Source organism: Phoca vitulina, unplaced genomic scaffold (genome assembly GCF_004348235.1).
Source record: "Phoca vitulina isolate PV1807 unplaced genomic scaffold, GSC_HSeal_1.0 scaffold35, whole genome shotgun sequence".
Classification (NCBI taxonomy): domain Eukaryota; kingdom Metazoa; phylum Chordata; class Mammalia; order Carnivora; family Phocidae; genus Phoca; species Phoca vitulina.
This window is the reverse complement of record NW_022589738.1, coordinates 16,838,647-16,857,002: the sequence shown is the minus strand read 5'-3', so window position 1 is coordinate 16,857,002 and position 18,356 is coordinate 16,838,647. Positions and strand designations below refer to the sequence as shown.

Below are 18,356 nucleotides of genomic sequence, written 5' to 3'. Positions count from 1 at the left end.
CACTTTATAGTTTTCAAAGCTCTTGAACATTTGTTTTGTTCATACAAATTTGTGAGGTAGGTAGGGCAGGTATCATTAACCACATTTCACATATATGGAAACAGATGCACAGAGGTTACGTGGCTTGTTTAAACTCACACAGCTATTAGGGGCAGACAGGATAAGATATAGCTTCTGAGGGGCCACCCAGTCCTCATTGCTGTATATTCTGTTTCCCATCTCATGGTTCACGGTGTAGGGCTCTTACTTCAATCTCCACTTGCTTGCTGAACATCTGAATTCTTTGCAACAGCATGAATTCTACACGTCCAGATGGAACTCACCTCTGGCTTCTTCCCCTTCCCTGTACCGAATCTGTGTCTCTTCAGTCACCAAGGCTCAAAACATTGGCTTATGTCTTTACCTTCTTTTCTCTTTTCCTCACCTTCTGTAACCAACCCAACTCGACTGCTGGCCAGTTTTCCTCTATGCTGTTCCTCCCAGCTCCCCCTTACCCTGGGACTTGTCCCACTGCCACACCCCACCGCAGCCCCTGTACTCCGGGTCTGAATCATAGTAGAAGTCTCCTTTTCTCTAGACTAATGGCTCTCCACTCTGGCTGCATGTTGGGATCTGCTGGGGAGTCTTCTTTCTCTCTTTCTCCTTCTATCTTATTCTCCGCCCCCCTCCTCTCCCCTTCCTTTCTCTCTCCCTCCCTCCCTCTGCCCCCTCTTTTTCTTTCTTCCTTTCTTTCTTTCTTGCTTGCTTGCTTTCTTGCTTTCTTCCTTGCTTTCTTGCTTGCTTGCTTTTAAGATATAATTCACATAGCATAAAATCCACCCCTTAAGGTGTACAACACAGTGGTTTTTAGTGTATTCACAAAATTACTCAACCATCACCCCTATCTAATTCCAGAATATTTCCATCACCCCCCCAAAGAAATCCCATCCCTGTTAGCAGTCCGTCATTCTCCTGGGGAGCTCTAAAAAAGTATTAGTGTCTGGGCCACACTCCCAGAGATTTAGATTTAAACAGTCTGTGGTGAGGCTGGGGCATCGGTATTTTTAAAAAGCTCCCTCGGCGATTCTCATGTGCAGTGAGGGCGGAAAAGCACGTGTCTGGGTCACATCCACTGTAGTCCATCGCCTGTATGTTTGCAGGCACGGCTGGCTTCCTGACACATTACTTTTATCAAGTCATTATCCCCAGCTCCTAAATGGTCACTAGTTGTCTGTTTGTTCAGAGCAAAATCTGTTCTGGCATGGAAGGCTTCCTGGGACTGGCTCCCCATTTCAGAGCTGTCTTCTGGGTCGCCATCTTTCCCCTTCCATGGCTGCCCCGCCTCAGCCACACTGGTTTAGTTCTTGGGTTTTAAAACCCCAAATGTGATGAGCTACATTTCAGCCTGAGCTCCTACCAGAGATTCTGTGGCTGGCTGAGGTGGAGGAGTCCCTAGAATCAGGGCATTTTTTACAGAAAGATATAGAATATGGGGATGTGTACCTCACAGCAACCCGGAATGATTACATTTACCAGAAATAAGACTATGTTGTAAGTATGCAATATTAAAAAAAAAAAAAAATACAGCCAGGAGCAAACACGTCCCTGGAAAGAGACAGTGTTTACCCTTACTATTTCATTTATTTTATTTGACTTCTAGCAGATAGGCAGTAGCAAGCACCAAAGGGAGAACAATTTCTAAGAAATTTTTTCTGTTCACTTGTTCTTGCGTGTGTGTGCTTGCCCAGGAGAGAGACAGAAAGACACAGAGACAGAGACAGAGAAGTGAGGAAAGACCCTCCCTGTTGGAGTTGGTTAGGACCCTGGGCCCCCCGCCCAGGTCCCCATGTACTTCTCAGGCACGTGGAGGGCACGTTCTGTCTCCCCGATTGTCAGTCCTTCAGAGGCAGGGTTGCGCCTTTCCCGTGTTTGTACCTTTTGTGTGTAACACAGCGAGTGCCTGACTGTTACCTGCTCTGTGTACTTAGGGATGTGGCCCAGGCTTTGGGCTCACACCCACCTTGCCTCCTAACCTCCTAGACAAATTAGCTTCAGGGCCTCACTTTTCCTCATCTGAAGAATGGGGGCAACAATGCCTATTTCAGCTTAAACCAGCTAACATTGTCGGGAGACAATACTCCATGGATCTCTTGTATGTCTGCAGGTCTTATGAGCAGAGATACTGCTCACAAAAACAGAGAGCTTTTGTTCCAGACTGTGTGTTCAAGGGTGTTTGTGTAGCAAACCACTTCAGAAGATAGAGATAGTATCTGCCTCCAAAGCGGAGGGCCGATTTGTTTGCTGTCCTGTATGATAAAGATAATGTCTCTTTCCGGAACAAAGTTCAGGCAGGCTTACTGCCCTTTAGAAGAGATTTGGGTTCCTTAAGGCTGGAGTTCCTCTCCTGGAATACAACCCACTGTGTGTGCTGGCCTTCACATGATCTTCACTGCATCACCTTTTGGGAACTGGAGCTCAGGAAACTGGGATAAATGATGATACTCTGGCTACTGCTACTGTTAGTGATAATAACGTGACTTTTGTCGGGGCGCCTGGGTGGCTCAGTCGTTAAGCGTCTGCCTTCGGCTCAGGTTATGATCCCGGGGTCCTGGGATCGAGCCCCACATAGGGCTCCCTGCTCGGCAGGGAGTTTGCTTCTCCCTCCCACCTCTGCCTCTCCCTCTTCTCCTGCACTTGCACTCTCTCTCTCTTTCTCAAATTAATAAATAAAATCTTAAAAAAAAAAAAGAAAGAAAGAAAGAAAAAGAAACTCAGCTCCTCCGGCCCCAAGCAACAGCTTCTCCCTCTGACTCTGTTTTCTGACGTCTAGGACTTGGGAAGGAAATAAGGGCATGTGTGGGACACAGGAGCCTCAGTGCAAGAGGGATTTCTCGAAGTTCAATATGTTAGGAAGGATACAAGGGAAGGATGCGCCAGAGTCCCAGGCTCCAATATCAACTCTGTCTAGATGGAGGCTACCCTGGACCAGCCAGCGTGGTCCTCCCCTGGAGAGAAATCACCTTAGCTTCCATCAAGAGAGGTGCTCAGGGCGCATCTCATTGAATAAGTCCTGCCCATAGTCCGGAGAAGATTATGGAACAGGTACAGTGTCCAGGACTCAAGGAGTTTCCTGTGAGCACATGAGGAATCAGGCAGTGCTGAGAAGGGCAAGGGACCTGCTCTCCCAGTCACCACTCAACACCTCTCCAGACTCAACTCTGTTTTTGCTAATTCCTATTCAAAAAAATGTGTGTGTGACAACATAAACAGCTTCCTCTTCAGAGCCACATCTTTCCTACTGAGGAGGGCTGCCTTTATTTCCCCTTTCAGAATCTTCTTGTCTTGTAGGCTTGCTAAATAGTCTAAGTATTTGTTTAGCATATCTTTTCCCCATTAGGATGTAAAGTCCACAAGGGCATGGGTTTTCCCTCTCTTTCTCGTTTCTTTCTTTCTTTTTTCTCCTTTTCTTTCTCTCTTTCTGTCTCCTTCCTTCCTCCCTTCCTTCCTTTCTTTCCTTTCTTTCTCTCTCCTTCCTTCTTTCCTTCCTTTTTCTTTCTTTCTTTCTTTCTTTCTTTCTTCTTTCTTTCTTTCTTTCTCTTCTTCTTCCTTTCCATAAACTGAAAATTTTAATTTTCCCCGTTTAATTGAGATATAATTGACATATAATATGTTTTAGTTTCAGGTGTACCACATAATGATTTGATCTTTGTATATATTGTGAAATGATCACCACAATAAATTCAGTTAGCATCCATCACCTCATGTAGTTATATTTTTTTGTTATGATGAGAACTTCTAAGATTTACTCTCTTAATAACTCTCAAATATACAATATCTTTAACTATAGTCACCATGCTGTATATTACATCCCTAGAACTTATTTATCTTAATTGGAAGTTTGTACCTTCTGACCACCTTCACCCATTTCCCCCACCCCTGACTCCCATGCTTCTGGCAATCCTCAATCTGTTCTCTGCATCTGTAAGTTTGGGTTTTTTTAGATTTCACGTATCAGTGAGATCAGACAGTATTTGACTTTCTCTGACTTATTGCACTTAGCATAATGCCCTCAAGTTTTATCCATGTTGTCACAAATGGAAAGACTTCCTTGTTTCTTTATGGCTGAATTCTCTCCTGTTGTATCCATATATACCACATTGTCTTTATCCATTTGTCCATCGCTGGACACTTAGGTTGTTTCTAGGTCTTGGCTATTGTAAATAATGCTGCAATGAACATTGGGGTGTGGATATCTCTTCCAATTTTATTTCCTTCAGATATATACCCAGAAGAGGAATTGCTGGATCATATAATAGCTCTACCTTTAATTTTTGAAGGAACCTCCAGACTGTTTGCCACAGAGGCTGCACTAATTTACTTTCCCACCAACAGTGCATGAGGGTTCCCTTTTCTACACAGCCTCGCCAATACTTGTTATTTCTTATCTTTCCAATGGCAGCCATTCTGACAGGTGTGAGGTGATATTTCATTGTGGTTTTGATTTGCATCTCCCTGGTGACTAATCATGTTGAGCACCTTTTCATGCACCTATTGGGTCGTCTGTATGTCTTCTTTGGAAAAATGTCTATTCAGTTCCTCTGCTCATTTTTCAATTGGATTGTTTGGGGTTTTTTGTTTTTATTTTTGTTTTTTTCGCTATTGCGTTGTATGAGTTCTTTGTATATTTTGGATATTAACCCTCTATCAGATATATGATTTGCAAATATTTTCTCCCATTCGGTAGGTTGCTTTTCATTTTGTTCATGGTTTCCCTGGTGACACAGAAACTTTTTAGTTTGATGTAGTCCCACTTATCTATTTTGGATTTTCTAAATATTTTGCGTATTGCTATATAAACAGTAAACAATGGCACTGGGAGCACTGGGTAAGGAGCCTCTACTTGCGTTCTAGCCCTCCTTCTTCCTCTCCCTGTGTGATAGCCCTCTGTTTCTTAACTTCCTCAAAGCCCCCTGGGTCAGCTCTCTCTCCTAACCTATTTCCTAGTTTTCTTCACTTCCTGTTCTGCAAAGTGATTTTGAGGCAACCCACAGAGGTCTTGAAAAACACTTCCCCTAGATTCTCAAACCTTCTCTAATTCTTTTTTTTTCCCCCACCAAGAAAGCCAGATTTAAAGGGCAGTATCCCAGTGAAAGAAGAAGGGGTTCCTGAGCTTTCCACTAGGACCTACTGACTTGACACCCTCATCTTGAATCTTTGAGTCAGGGGGGTGTTGGAGGGAGAAGACAGTAGGAGTGATGGGGAAGTGGCAGTCAGTCCTCAGGCAACCCCTCCCATAGCCGGTCCTGTCATTCAGATTAAAAGCCAGATTTTTTACTGTGGCCCATAAGGGCCTACAGAATGATATTCCTGTCATTCTTCCGCTACTCTGCCCTACTCTGCTGATCTTCCCCTGGCTCATTCTGTTCTCATCACTCTGGCTCCTCGCTGCTCCTTGAATGGGCCAGGCTGGCTTCTCATTTTTTACTGGCTGGTTTTTCTGCCAGGAATACTCTTCTCCCAGTAGTCATTTGACACTTCATCTCTTTTAGGTCTTTGCTCAAATGTCATCTCCTCCGGGAAGACTTTTCTGATCATTCTATTTATTTATTTCTTTATTTAAAAGATTTTATTTATTTATTAGAGAGAGAGAGAGCGAGCGCACAAGTGGGGGGGAGGAGGGGCAGAGGGAGAAGGAGAAGCAGACTCCCTGCTGAGCAAGGAGCCCGATGTGGGACTTCATCCCAGGACCCTGAGATCACGACCTGAGCCGAAGGCAGACCCTTAACCCACTGAGCCACCCAGGTGCCCCTCTGATCATTCTATTTCAAATTTCAACTTTCTCTCTCTCCCCCATCACAATCCTTATGCCCCTTTCCTGGTTTGTTTTTCACTGTAGCATTTTCCTCTGCCTTCTGTGTTAAATATTTTATGTACTTGTTTATCCTATTTTTTTCCCACAAGAATGCAAAGTCCATGAGGGCATGGGTTTTCCATCTATTTTGTTTACTGCTATATCCTCAAAGTTTAGAATGGTGCCTGGAACCTAATAGGTAGTCAATAAATATCTGTTGCATAAATGAATTAGTAAAAGAGTAAATAGTGTCTCCCCTCCCGTTTCTTCAACCATGAGATCTGTGTGAATGATTGCATGTATGTGCATGAGTGTGGTGGAGGGCCCTAAGAAAAAGGTCACATTTAATCCCAAATTAATGGAGTGCGGGGAAACAGAACCTCCAGAAATCTGCAAATTACCTACGGCAGTTCAGATTAATGGAAGGAATGATAGGACAGTGGGCTACAGACCAGGTTCAAAGTCAATCTTTACCACTAACTGGGCAAGTTATTTAACATCTCTGGGCTTCAGTCGTATCATCTGTAAAATGAAGAGGTTGGAATAAATAATCACTAAAAAAAGTGTATAGATCTTTATGGTTAAAGAAATTTTTTTACAGGGCACCTGGGTGGCTTAGTCAGTTAAGTGTCTGACTTTTGATCCTCAGCTCAGGTCTTGATCTCAGGGTCGTGAGTTCAAGCCCTGCGCTGGGCTCCATGCTGGGTGTGGAGCCTACTTTAAAAAATTTTTTTCTTTTTTACTTGTATTATCTTTGAATCTTGTGAGGCAGCCAGTGCAGGTCAGTAGAAGCAAAAGAACACAAAACCTTTTTGCATTTGTTGTTAATTATAATCCCTGACTGGACCCTAAGGAGGAGGGTGGGTCCCATAAATGGAGAATCCTTTGTTTGCTCAACAGATGACGGGGGACAGATTTGGACTTGCCAGGGGGCTAAACTGTGTTATATAAGATAGAATCAGCTGAGACACTGAAGACAAGGTAAGTACCTGGAGCAGGGGTGGGAGAAGAAGAAGAGGTGGCAGAGCCCGGATGTGTGTGTGTGTGTGTGTGTGTGTGTGTGTGTGTGTTGGGGGGGGCGGGGTTGTCAAGAATTTTGTGGCCAGAAGAGCAAGTGGGGCATGGGAGAGAAAAATAGAGGAATTGAATTTGTTCTGCCAGGCGTGATGTAATCCCTTCCTACATCTACTTCAGAAAATCAAAGTTGCTTCTGAATGCTTTGGCCCAGCTGAATTCTCTCCGGAGAACAGAAATCCGTATAAACCCTGCATGAAGGCTGCCAAAAGGGAAGGGACTGCCAACATCGTGGCCACATGATGGGGAAAAGGAGGGCTCAGATTCATTGGGACAAGGCTCTGGCCCAGAAAGTGGGGCTATGACGGGCAGCCCCACCCATTCTTGTACTGACATATGAGGCTATGCTGTTACCCATTTCCCCCCGAATATTGTGTAAAGGGTCTGCTGTAGACTGAATGTTTGTGTCCTCTCCAAATTCACATGTTGAAACCTAATCCCCAAGGTGATGGTACTAGGAGGTGCAGCTTTTAGGAAGTGGTGAGGTCATCAGAGGGGAATTGTCAAGAATGGGATTAGTGCCCTCATAAAGGAGGCCCCAGAGAGCTTCCTGGCGTTTTCTACCACGTGAAGACTGGCAAGAAGATGGCCGCCTGTGAACTGGGAAGTGGATTTTTACCACTTGATCTTGGACTTCCCAGCCTCCAGAACTATGAGAAATAAATGTCCTTTACTTATAAGCCCCACAGTCTATGGTAGTCTGTCACAGCAGCCTGAACAGACTAAGATAGGATCTTATTTATTATTTTAATCTCTCATCAGTTTATTCTAATGACACACTCTATTGCTTTGAGCTCCGTAATTGCTTTAAGCAGTGGAGTCTTCTTTAGTCTGATAAAAGAGTCATCATGTTAAGTGTCATTAGGGTTGCAGCTGAAGAAATCTAGAGCCTTAGCTTAGCACTTTGACTTCACAATTAAGTTTTTGGTTTTGCACACTTAGGTAAATGGAAAAGCACTTTGAACTCACTTTTGGATAATTAGCACAAAGAGAAAATGGCTTTGCAAGTCACAGTGAGCAAATGAGAACAAAAATCAACACTTTCATATTCATACAAACCTTCTGCCACAAAGAATTTTCATTTAACTTAAGGTGATAAATCTGGGTAATTATGTGATAAGATTATTCATAAAACTGTTAATCAAACTCACATATATTTTGTAGCGTCTCATACATAATTCTGCAATTGGAATCTTTTAGGAAAATACATTATTTGAATCTGAAAATATCACTCCATTGTAACCATTTATCAGCAAAATGGAAAAATGTCTCTTGGCTAGTTCTGTTTAGTCAGTTACCGCAGTGAAAGGTGTTAGGTAGTATTCAAGACATACAATTATAAATAATACAATGTATGCTTGTTTCTAATGCGTACTCCCTGATAGACATCCAATGTAAATAAAGAAATATACATTTGGTCCAGAATGGATATTAAAAAAAAACCCTTTAAAAGTCAGGGTTTGCCATGGACAGATAAAGACACAAAGATCCTTTCTCTATTTTATTTTGTTAAATCCATACATAAATACTTCTGGAAGGTATCTAATGCTTCTACTAGCCAGGATCTTATTCAGACATTTGCCATCTGAGACAGGAAGGTATAAATAACACCAGAATGAAGATGGCAAGTTTGAAGGTAATTTAAAAAGCTGGATGTATCCTCAATCACAGAACATGACACCCAGGGCTAGTATGTTTGGAGGGAATCCACAGATTGACTTTTAGACACTAAGCTTCGCTTACGCTTTCCTCATTAAATGAAATTAATTCTCACCTGGTCTGGGGGAGCGCCTTTCAAAAGAATATCCCCTTTGTAGTAGCTTAGAAGCATTCATTTGCCTCCCTTGGATTACCCATATTCTCTTTTGGCTCAGCAATTTCCAGCTCACTTTAGAAAGTCATTTCATCCTTGGGCGGAAGTGCATTTCCAGATATATTGGGCACCTTTGATCCCTGCTGGCTCCGAGGCCTTCTTTGAAGATCACAGTCAGGAAAAACATTTTTCTGTGGATGACAACAATCGGGAGAATTCTGGGTAACTCTTAGAACCACTGAAATAAATAGTGGGTTTTCAGTTGGTGTGGTTCCCTCATAGATTAGCAGACGGGTTGGCAGTCAAGATTAAAGCAGCATATGGAGGACTGAAAAAAAATGAGAACTTAATTAACTTCATTCTCCTGCCGATGGACATTTTAGGTTGTCTGCCACTTAGCAATATTACAAATAATGTTGCATGGTACTCACGGCTGTATAAGATTTCCTCTAGAATATATTCCCATAAGTAGAACTGCTGGGTCAAAGGGTGTACACATCTTTAATTTTACTAGATATTATCACACGGCTCTCCAAAATGCCTGTACCAACTTATACTCCCATCAGCAGGACGTGAGATTTTCTGTTATTCTACCTTTTCACCAAAACTCAGTAGTATCTGAATTTTTAATTTTTGTTGGTTGTCCAATGGTGGTAAAATTGCATTCCCTTACTGTTTTAATTTGTACTTCTCTGAGGAACAGTCATATGGGGTGTCTTTTCATATATCCTTTGGCCTTTGAGCTTCCTCTTCTGTGAGTTACCAATTTCTATTCTGTTGGCTTGTTTTTTCCTCCTATTGATTTGTAAAATCTTCTTTAAAAATACTCTTTGTAATTTTATGTTTTGCAAATAACATCCTCTAGCCCATGGATTTTCTTTTCACTTTATCTTTGGGAGTATTTTATAGGTCTGAAGTATGTAATTTTAGTGTAGTTGAATTTATTTTTTTATTTTATTTTTTATTTTTTTAAAGATTTTATTTATTTATTTGACAGAGAGAGATACAGCGAGAGAGGGAACACAGGCAGGGGGAGTGGGAGAGGGAGAAGCAGGCTTCCCGCCGAGCAGGGAGCCCGATGCGGGGCTCGATCCCAGGACCCTGGGATCATGACCTGAGCCGAAGGCAGACGCTTAACGACTGAGCCACCCAGGCGCCCCTAGTTGAATTTATTGATCTTGTCTTTTGTATGTTTAAGAAATCTTTCCCTATACCTTGGTCACAATTATATTTTCCTAAATTGGGTTCAAAGATGTGTGAGGCTTGATTTTTCACAGCCGGAATTTATTATTTTTGTTTATTGTGTGTTAGTTCTCTAGTGCTGTGTGACAAGTTACTACAGACGGCAGCTTAGAGTAGCACAGATTTATCAGCGCAAAGTTCAGTGGATCAAAAGTCTAATACAAAATAGCTCAGTTCTCTGCTGATGATCTTAGGAGGCTGAAATCTAGTTGTTGACTATTTGTGTGTTCATCTTCTAAGCTAACGTGGTTGTGGCAGGATTCAGTTCTTTGCAGCTGTAGGACTGAGCTTCTCATTTCCTTGCTGGCTGCTAGCCAGAGGCTGCTCTAACTCCCAGAGGCCATTCACGTTCCTTGCCATGTGGCCCCCCTCGATCTTCAAAGCTATCTTCAAGGAAGCTCCCTTGTGTTAAATACCTCCACATGCTTCAAATCTCTCTGACTGACAATCTCTTCTTCAGGAAGAGTCCTGTCGTTTTTAAGGGCTCACCTGATTAGGTCAGGCCCACCTAGGATAATCTCCCTATTTTAAGGTCAACTGATTTGGGATCCTAATTACATCTGCAACATTCCTTACACAGCAGCACCGAGATTAGTGCTTGATTAAATAACTAGGAGAAGCTCTGGGTATATCATGGGCTTCATAATTTGGGGGCCATCTTAGAATTCTGCCTATCACATGCTATAAAGTAAGGATCCATATTTTTTCCATTTGGATCACTACTTTCATTTTGGAAAAGTTAAGACATATACAAAAGTAGAGAAAATAATTTCGTGAACTCTTATGTTCCCAGTACCCTGCTTCTGTGATTTCACATGGCTAATCTTGTTTCATCTACATCCCCACTGCCTTCTCCCCACACCTCACGGGCAGATTATTTTTCAGCAAGTCCGAGACATAGTAGTTTGTAAATCTTTCCATATGTATTTTTAAGGACAATGATTTCTTTCTACCTGGGATTAGCCAAACTCAAGGTTTAGGGCCCCATTCTTCAGACTGCCAAGTCTGCCCAAGACTTCTTTTTTTTTTCTTTTTAAGATTTTATTTATTTATTTGAGAGAGAGAGAATGAGCTGTGAGGTGGGGCAGAGGGAAAGAGATAGAGAAGCAGACTCCCTGCTGAGCAGGAAGCACAATGTGGGGCTTGATCCCAGAACTCAGAGATCATGACCTGAGCTGAAGGCAGACGCTTAACCAACTGACCACCCAGGTGCCCCATGTCCCAGACTTCTGACACCAACGGCAAGTTCAGGGATTTCCCAAAACCACCTTCAGGTTGGATAATTTGCTAGAAAGGTGCGGAAAACTCACAGAAACCTATTATATTCACAGTCACATTTATTATAGGCAAAGGATGCAAATTAGAAGACATGCATAGGGCAGTACCTTGGACTAGGAGGGTTCCAAATGTAAAGCTTCCATGTCCTCAGGGATGCGTTACCCTCGCAGCATTGATATGTGGCAATAAGTATATGGAGTATTGCCAAGCCAGAAAGCTCACCCAAGCTTTGCCAGGCAAACTTTTCATTGGGGTCTCATTATGTAGGCATGACTGATTGAATCATCACCCATGTGGTTGAACTCAATCTCCAGGCCCCCTCTGCTCCCAGAGGTCGAGCTGATACTTGTGGCTCACTGCCCCAACCCTCTAATTACTTCGTTGGTCTTTCTGTCGGGGCCAGTCCCTACCCTGAGTCATCTCCTACCCTGAGTCATCTCATTAGCATAGACTATCAGGCAGGGGCTAAAGTACCCACCGTGAATAATAAAGACACTCCAATCACTTAGGAAAATTTTAGGGCCAGCCAAGTCTGTCCTTCCTTCCTTCCTTCCCACGATACCATTATCACACCTAAAAAATTAAAACAATTCCTTATTGTCATCAAATATCCAATAAATGTGCTAATTTCCCCCATTGTCTTTTTTTTTTTTTAAAGCAGTTGATTTCTATCAACCAGTATCTTAACAAACTTCACACATTGCACTTGGCTGACATGTATCTTAAGTTTCTTTTAGCTTATAAGTTCCTCTTCCCTCTTCCCCTGCTCCCCATCCTTGCAATATATTTGTAGAAGAAAATGAGTCATTTGTTCTATAGAGTCTACCATGTTCAGGATTTTGCATAAATTACATAACCATAAAATACCGTTTATGCGTGACATGTTTAAATTCACTGGGCTAGAACAGACAGTTCAAATCCACCTCGTGCCACACATTTCACAGGCACAAAGCAAGCATTTTAAAGACACTTGTGAAAAAGCCACTAGTTGAGTGAACAGCTGGGTGACCTGGGAACTCTGGAATATCTGTTTTGGTCTGTCCTTGATCCATCCTCCAAGCTTAACTGCAAGTTACCCTCATGTGAATGAGTAGACCAGTGCTTGGAAAGCTCCAGGACTTCAAGGCCTGTTTCTATATGACAGATACTTCATAGAGGCCTGTACCCATGGCCCTGCCTGAGGGGATTTCTAAGAAAACAAACTGCCGTGTCTGTCAGTGACTTGGAATCCCCCAAGACTTCTGCCCATCAAGAAATGAAGATTTGACCAACAAGGGCTTTGGAGCTCTGGGGTCCAGCTGTACAAACTCTGGAAAAAACAAAACTGGAACTCTGGCTGAATTGGGAATCAGGTCTTGTGGGCCCAAATGACTTTTAAGTCAGAACGACACCAATTTACAGAAGTCAACTGTAAAAAGCTTGACTAAAGAAAACTGGCTCTGTCTCAAAAACAGACATGTCTTTCAACAGAGTTCTTTGAGAAGTGCTCAGAGGTGAGAGCTGAGCCCCCAGTAAGTGCCTTTAGAGATCCCATCAGAATTGTCTTGCCGCTGGTAGATCTGCAAGTCTTCAAAAGAGCTTCATTGTCATGTTGGAGAAATCAGTCCCCCACAACGAGTATGAATTAAGTGCTCTTTTTTGTTTGTTTTTTTTGTTTTGTTTTTTTAATTTAACATTTTTTTATTTTATGTTAATCACCATACATTACATCATCAGTTTTTGATGTAGCGTTCCATGATTCATTGTTTGCGTATAACACCCAGTGCTCCATTCAGTACGTGCCCTCTTTAATACCCATCACTAGGCTAACCCATGCCCCCACCCCCCTCCCCTCTAGAACCCCCAGTTTGTTTCTCAGAGTCCATAGTCTCTCCTGGTTCATCTCCCCCTCTGCTTTCCCCCTAAGTGCTCTTAATATATTTTCTTTCCTTTTTTTTTTTTAAGATTTTATTTATTTTTGAGAGAGAGAACGAGAACATGAGCGGGGGGGAGGGGCAGAGCAGGGGGGAGGGGCCAACGGGGAGGGAGAGGGGCTGAACAGGGAGTCCAATGCGGGACTCAATCCCAGGACCCCAAGATCATGACCTGAGCCAAAGGCAGACGCTTCATCGACTGAGCCACCCAGGTGTCCTCTTAATATATTTTCAGAAAGACAAAGCTACTTCTCTTGGTTGTGGCTTCAGTCCAGGCTTTTGTCCCAGTGACTACACCATTTGAGGGTGGGATGGATAGCATGGCCATCCCATGGATCCTCTCATGGCCAGGAGTCCTCGGCTTGTGCGACTGCATGAGGTACTCTGACCAAATGCCAAAGTGTTTGGCAGACTTAAGATGTAGGTATACAAGCTGATCTGCCACAGTGCTGAAATTCAGAAACACATATGCTTCCGTATTCCAAACCCAGAACTCTCTCCCTCCCAAGATCTGCCTCTCCATTACCTGTCCAGCAACACAGATGTGAAACCCAGAGCACCAGCTAAGCTCCTTTCGGGGAGCATGGGCTGCTACCCATGGTGGGCTTCAGGGAGGAGGTCAGTACCTTTGTTCCTCCCTGGCTTCTATCACCAGGATCTCCATTTGGACCACCAAGGCCAGCTTCTGAGAAACAGAGGTTTGCTCACTGTGGGCTTGGGACATGCTCATTGGCAGACTGTCCTGTGGGGGGAGGTTGTACACATGGGAGTGCATTTTCGGGAAGAAAAGGAGCTCTCTGGATTGTTGTTCCTCCAGAGGAGAGCTGCTAGAAGAAACCCCATGTTGGGAGCCAGAGCCAGCGAGGGCAGACTTGTAGGATAGCCCTGAAGAGCTGGAACATCGTCTTGCCCTGTGGCTCAGGGAGGTAGAGGATGAAGCTGGGTTCTTAAGAGAACCGTGCTGGGGGCTGAAATGCCTTCTGAAGAGGCTGCTGTGGAGGAATGGACACTGAGACTCAGTGGAAGATTTCGGGTCTGGAAGGTTGTTGCCAAACGGAAGTAGGTGGGTGGGGTGCAGGAGTGAAACTTTCATGCCGTCCAATGCCGCATACAGGACTGACTTGGTTCCAGGCTCTGCAGTGCTGCAATTAAGACTGTTGTTCTTCTGGAAAGCTTTGCTCAGGGGAGTCTGGCAGGAGCCCTCTTTGTAGCCAGAACTCTTGGGACTTTTCTCAGACTGCGCCAGTGTCACTGTTCATTCCACCAGAAAATTGAGGGTGATTACAGAGAGCTAGAGAGGGATGGTCCAGAGGGTTGGGCTTTGGAAAATTCCTTTTTTACTTTTATACATAAAGACTGGAGACTTATATGCAAAGCAGTGGGGCTGCCGATTTTGGCTGATGGGATGAGGACCCTGTTATGAGGCTTAGTCTATGATTCCTTCACCTTGATGTTGAAGGAGCCATTACTTTCTTCTTCGTCAGGATCAATGTCAGCAGCCCATGGTGTGGTCTGCTGTCCTTACACAGAGACGTGGTCTACACCCAGCCTTGGGGCCAGAGAGTTTGGACCTCGGCATCCAGGAAAGCTTTCACCCTCCTACTCCCCAGAATGGCTCTTGTTTCTTTCCAGACCACCACCTGACAGAGCACCTCCCCGATTTCAGCATTCTCTCCCAATTTCCTCTGGGCTCTGTTCCGCTTTTCCTCTTCTTTACCAGAACAAATCTGTTCTCTCTGCTCCGTGTCTTTCTCCTCTTCCAGCATCTCTGCAATCTTTGCTTGTGTGTGTGCCTGGCATTCATCCTGGTACTTGACCATCTGCTCTGGCATTGCCTTGCCAATAGCTTCTTTCAGTTTCTGTAGAGGCTCCTTCAGATGCACCCCCCCCCCCCACACACACACCTCCCAGAGAAGTTTTTGAGCAATGAGCAGGATGTCCTTGCTGCAGATCAAGAATGAAGTCCCATGGCCATGCACTTCAGAACGGACTCGGCTGCTCAGCTCCCAGGTTTGTACTTCCATGTCTAATAGGATCCCATTAATATCCTGGGCGAAAAACTTCATTTGTACTCTCCCTCAGCGGTTCTGGCAGCCTGAGCCAGCTCCTCAGTACATCTCTCCAGGGCACCGGCAGGCCTTTGCAGAGGGAAGAGAACTCTTTGAATTCCTGGTCCAATCCCACCCCATGGGAATCTCTTTCATCACCCGTTTCACAGAGGGTTCTTCCTTCCGGAGACTCACTGAGCAACTACTTCAAGTCCAAATCAGTGAGAGAGACCATGGCAGTGACCTCCTGGACAAATTGTTGTCAGAAGCAGTGCAGAAGGGTGAGAGCAAAGGGTGGGAGATGCTCCCCCATTCTCACAGGCTTATGCTCCTCATGCCTGTTTTTTGGGGGACTATTTCTCTTTCTGAAATTTCTTCACCATCTCTTTATCATTTAGTGCCCCTTGAGCATTCCTTCTCATTCCTCCTCATTCTTCCTCCTCCTCCTCCTCCTCCTCCTCCTCCTCCTCCTCCTCCTCCTTCTTCTTCTTCTTCTTCTTCTTCTTCTTCTTCTTCTTCTTCTTCTTCTTCTTCTTCTTCCCAGCACTGAGAGCTATGAAACCAGTTTAAGAAAACCTGGGCTTTGTTCACTTCTTCTCCCTGTTGAAATTGTCATCTTTTTTTCTTTTTTCTCTTCTTCCTTCCTTCCTCCAACTTCTTTGGTAATTTTCCCTCTCGAATTAAGTCATTGTCAAATTCTGAAGCTTGTCGTAACTGCAGGTTCTCAGGTTGATGTAAAGTGCTCCATACTTCATGGTCAGAGAAGCAAGAAGAAGCTCATTACACGCTTCAAGTCCAAGTCAGCGAGCAGAAGAATCAGATGCATCATACTCATCCCCCATACCAATCAAGTCCCATATTTGGTCTTTTCTATGATTCTTTCCACCCTCGTTTCCAGGCTGAAGACCTTCTACTTTTTCCTGTGCACTCTTCACTAGTCCTGGGTAGAACTCTGGGCACACTCATCATCTGGGTCAAAGACGTGAGTGTAACCTGAAGAATTGCTGCAGCCATCTTGGAATCTCAGTGCTCTTCTGCTCTCCCAACTTCCTCTTGCCCTGATTTCTTTAAAAATGTGAGATTCAGAGGGCCTGGGAAAAAGGTGAACTGGATCCCATGGTGTTCCAACATGACTACAAACAAGTGTTGGCAGCTGTTAACTGTTTGGCTTCTTTGTCACAAGTGCAACAGCCTGGTAGGCTGCAAATGTTTCCTTGCGAGCAGGCTTGGCCAGATGCATTGGCGGCAGCTCTTGTTATCAACTGGACCCAGAAGGAAGTCTACCAGTGGTGCCCCATGCAGTTCCACAGTCCGCGTCCACAGATCAAAAAACTCTCATGAGAGGGGCGCCTGGGTGGCTCAGTTGAGCCCAAGCTGCCTTGGGCTCAGGTCATGATCCCAGGGTCCTGGGATCAAGCCCTGCGTCAGGCTCCCTGCTCAGCGGGAAGCCTGCTTCTCCCTCTCCCACTCCCCCTGCTTGTGTTCTGTCTCTTGCTCTTGCTGTCTGTCTGTCAAATAAATAAATAAAATCTTAAAAAAAACCAAAAACTCACATGAGAGTCAGAAAAGAGAGGGAAAATGCCAACTCAAGGTCCGTGAAACATTTCAGGGGACAGCGTGGTGGCTTGTAGTTAATGCCCTGGGAGAACTTGGAAATCTGGCTTTTTGAAAACTAGTTGTTAAAGAGGAGCACTCACTGAAGACTCAACAATAAGAAAACAAACAACCCAGTTAAAAAATGAACAAAAGGCCTTGGGTGCCTGGGTGGCTCAATTGGTTAAGCATCTGCCTGAGGCTCAGGTCATGATCCCAGGGTCTTGGGATTGAGCCCCGCATTGGGCTGCCTGCTTGGCGGGGAGTCTGCTTCTCCTTCTCCCTCTGTTCCTCCCCCCTGCTCTCTCTCTCTCTTTCTCAAATAAATAAAATTAAATCTTTTTAAAAAATGAGCAAAAGACCTGAATAGACACCTCACCAGAGAAGATATACAGATGGCAAATAAGCATACGAAAAGATGCTCCACATCTTATGTCGTTAGGGAAATGCAAATAAAAACAATGGAGATCCCACTGCACCCCTATTAGAATGGCCAAAATCCAGAACACTGACAACACCAAATGCTGGCAGGGAGATGGAGCAACAGGAACGCTCATTCATTGCTGGTGGGAATGTAAAACGGTACAGCTGCTTTGGAAGACAGTTTGACAGTTTCTTACAAAGTTTAAATATACTCTTATTATACCATCCAGCAATAGTGCTCCTTAGTATTTATCCAAAGGAGTTGAAAACTTGTGTCTACACCAAAGCCTGCATATGGATGCTTATAGCATATTTGTTCATAGTTTGTTCATAATTTCCAAAACTTGGAAACAATCAAAATGTCCTTCAGTAGGTGAATAGATTAAAATAGAACGTTATTTGGTGCTAAAAAGAAATGAGCTATCGTGGCACCTGGGTGGCTCCGTCAGTTGGGCATCTGCCTTCGGCTCAAGTCATGGTCTTAGGGTTCTGGGATTGAGCCCCGCGTCAGGCTCTCTGCTCAGCAGTTGGTTTGCCACTCCCTCTCCCTCTGTGATCTCTCTCGCTTTCTCTTAAAAATTAAATAAATAAAATCTTAAAAAAAAATAGGAATGAGCTATCAAGTCATGATAAGACCTAGAGGAATCTTAAATGCATGTTGCTAAGTGAAAGAAGATAGTATGAAAAGGCTACATACTGTGTGATTCCAACTATATGATCTTCTAGAAAAGGCAAAATTATGGTGACAGTAAAAAGATTGGTTGTTGCTGGGGGTTGGATAGGAGAGAGGAATTTGTAGGGGGAGCACAAAGGATTTTGGGGGGCAGTGAAACTATCCTGTCTGATACAGTAATGGTGAATACATGTTATTAAACATTTGTACTATGGACTTTAGTTAACAATAATGTACCAATACTGGTTCATCCATTGTAACAAATGTACCACATTGATGCAAGATGTAAAAAGTAGGGGAAACTGGGTTGGTGGTGGAGGGGGAGGCATTTGGGAACTCTCTGTACTTTCCAATTTCTTTTCCTATAAGTCTAAAACTGCTCTAAAAAATAGTCAATTAAAAAAAAAAAAAACACAACCATGGAAGAACCGAAAAGACCTTTGGTAAGAAGTCTCCCAGATGAGAGTGG

At 43.9% G+C, this 18,356-nt stretch overlaps 1 pseudogene; it reads right to left on the bottom strand.

The window, feature by feature from the left end:
* Positions 1-13,769: 13,769 nt before the first annotated feature.
* Positions 13,770-16,329, bottom strand: LOC116646029 (annotated as a pseudogene).
* Positions 16,330-18,356: the final 2,027 nt, after the last annotated feature.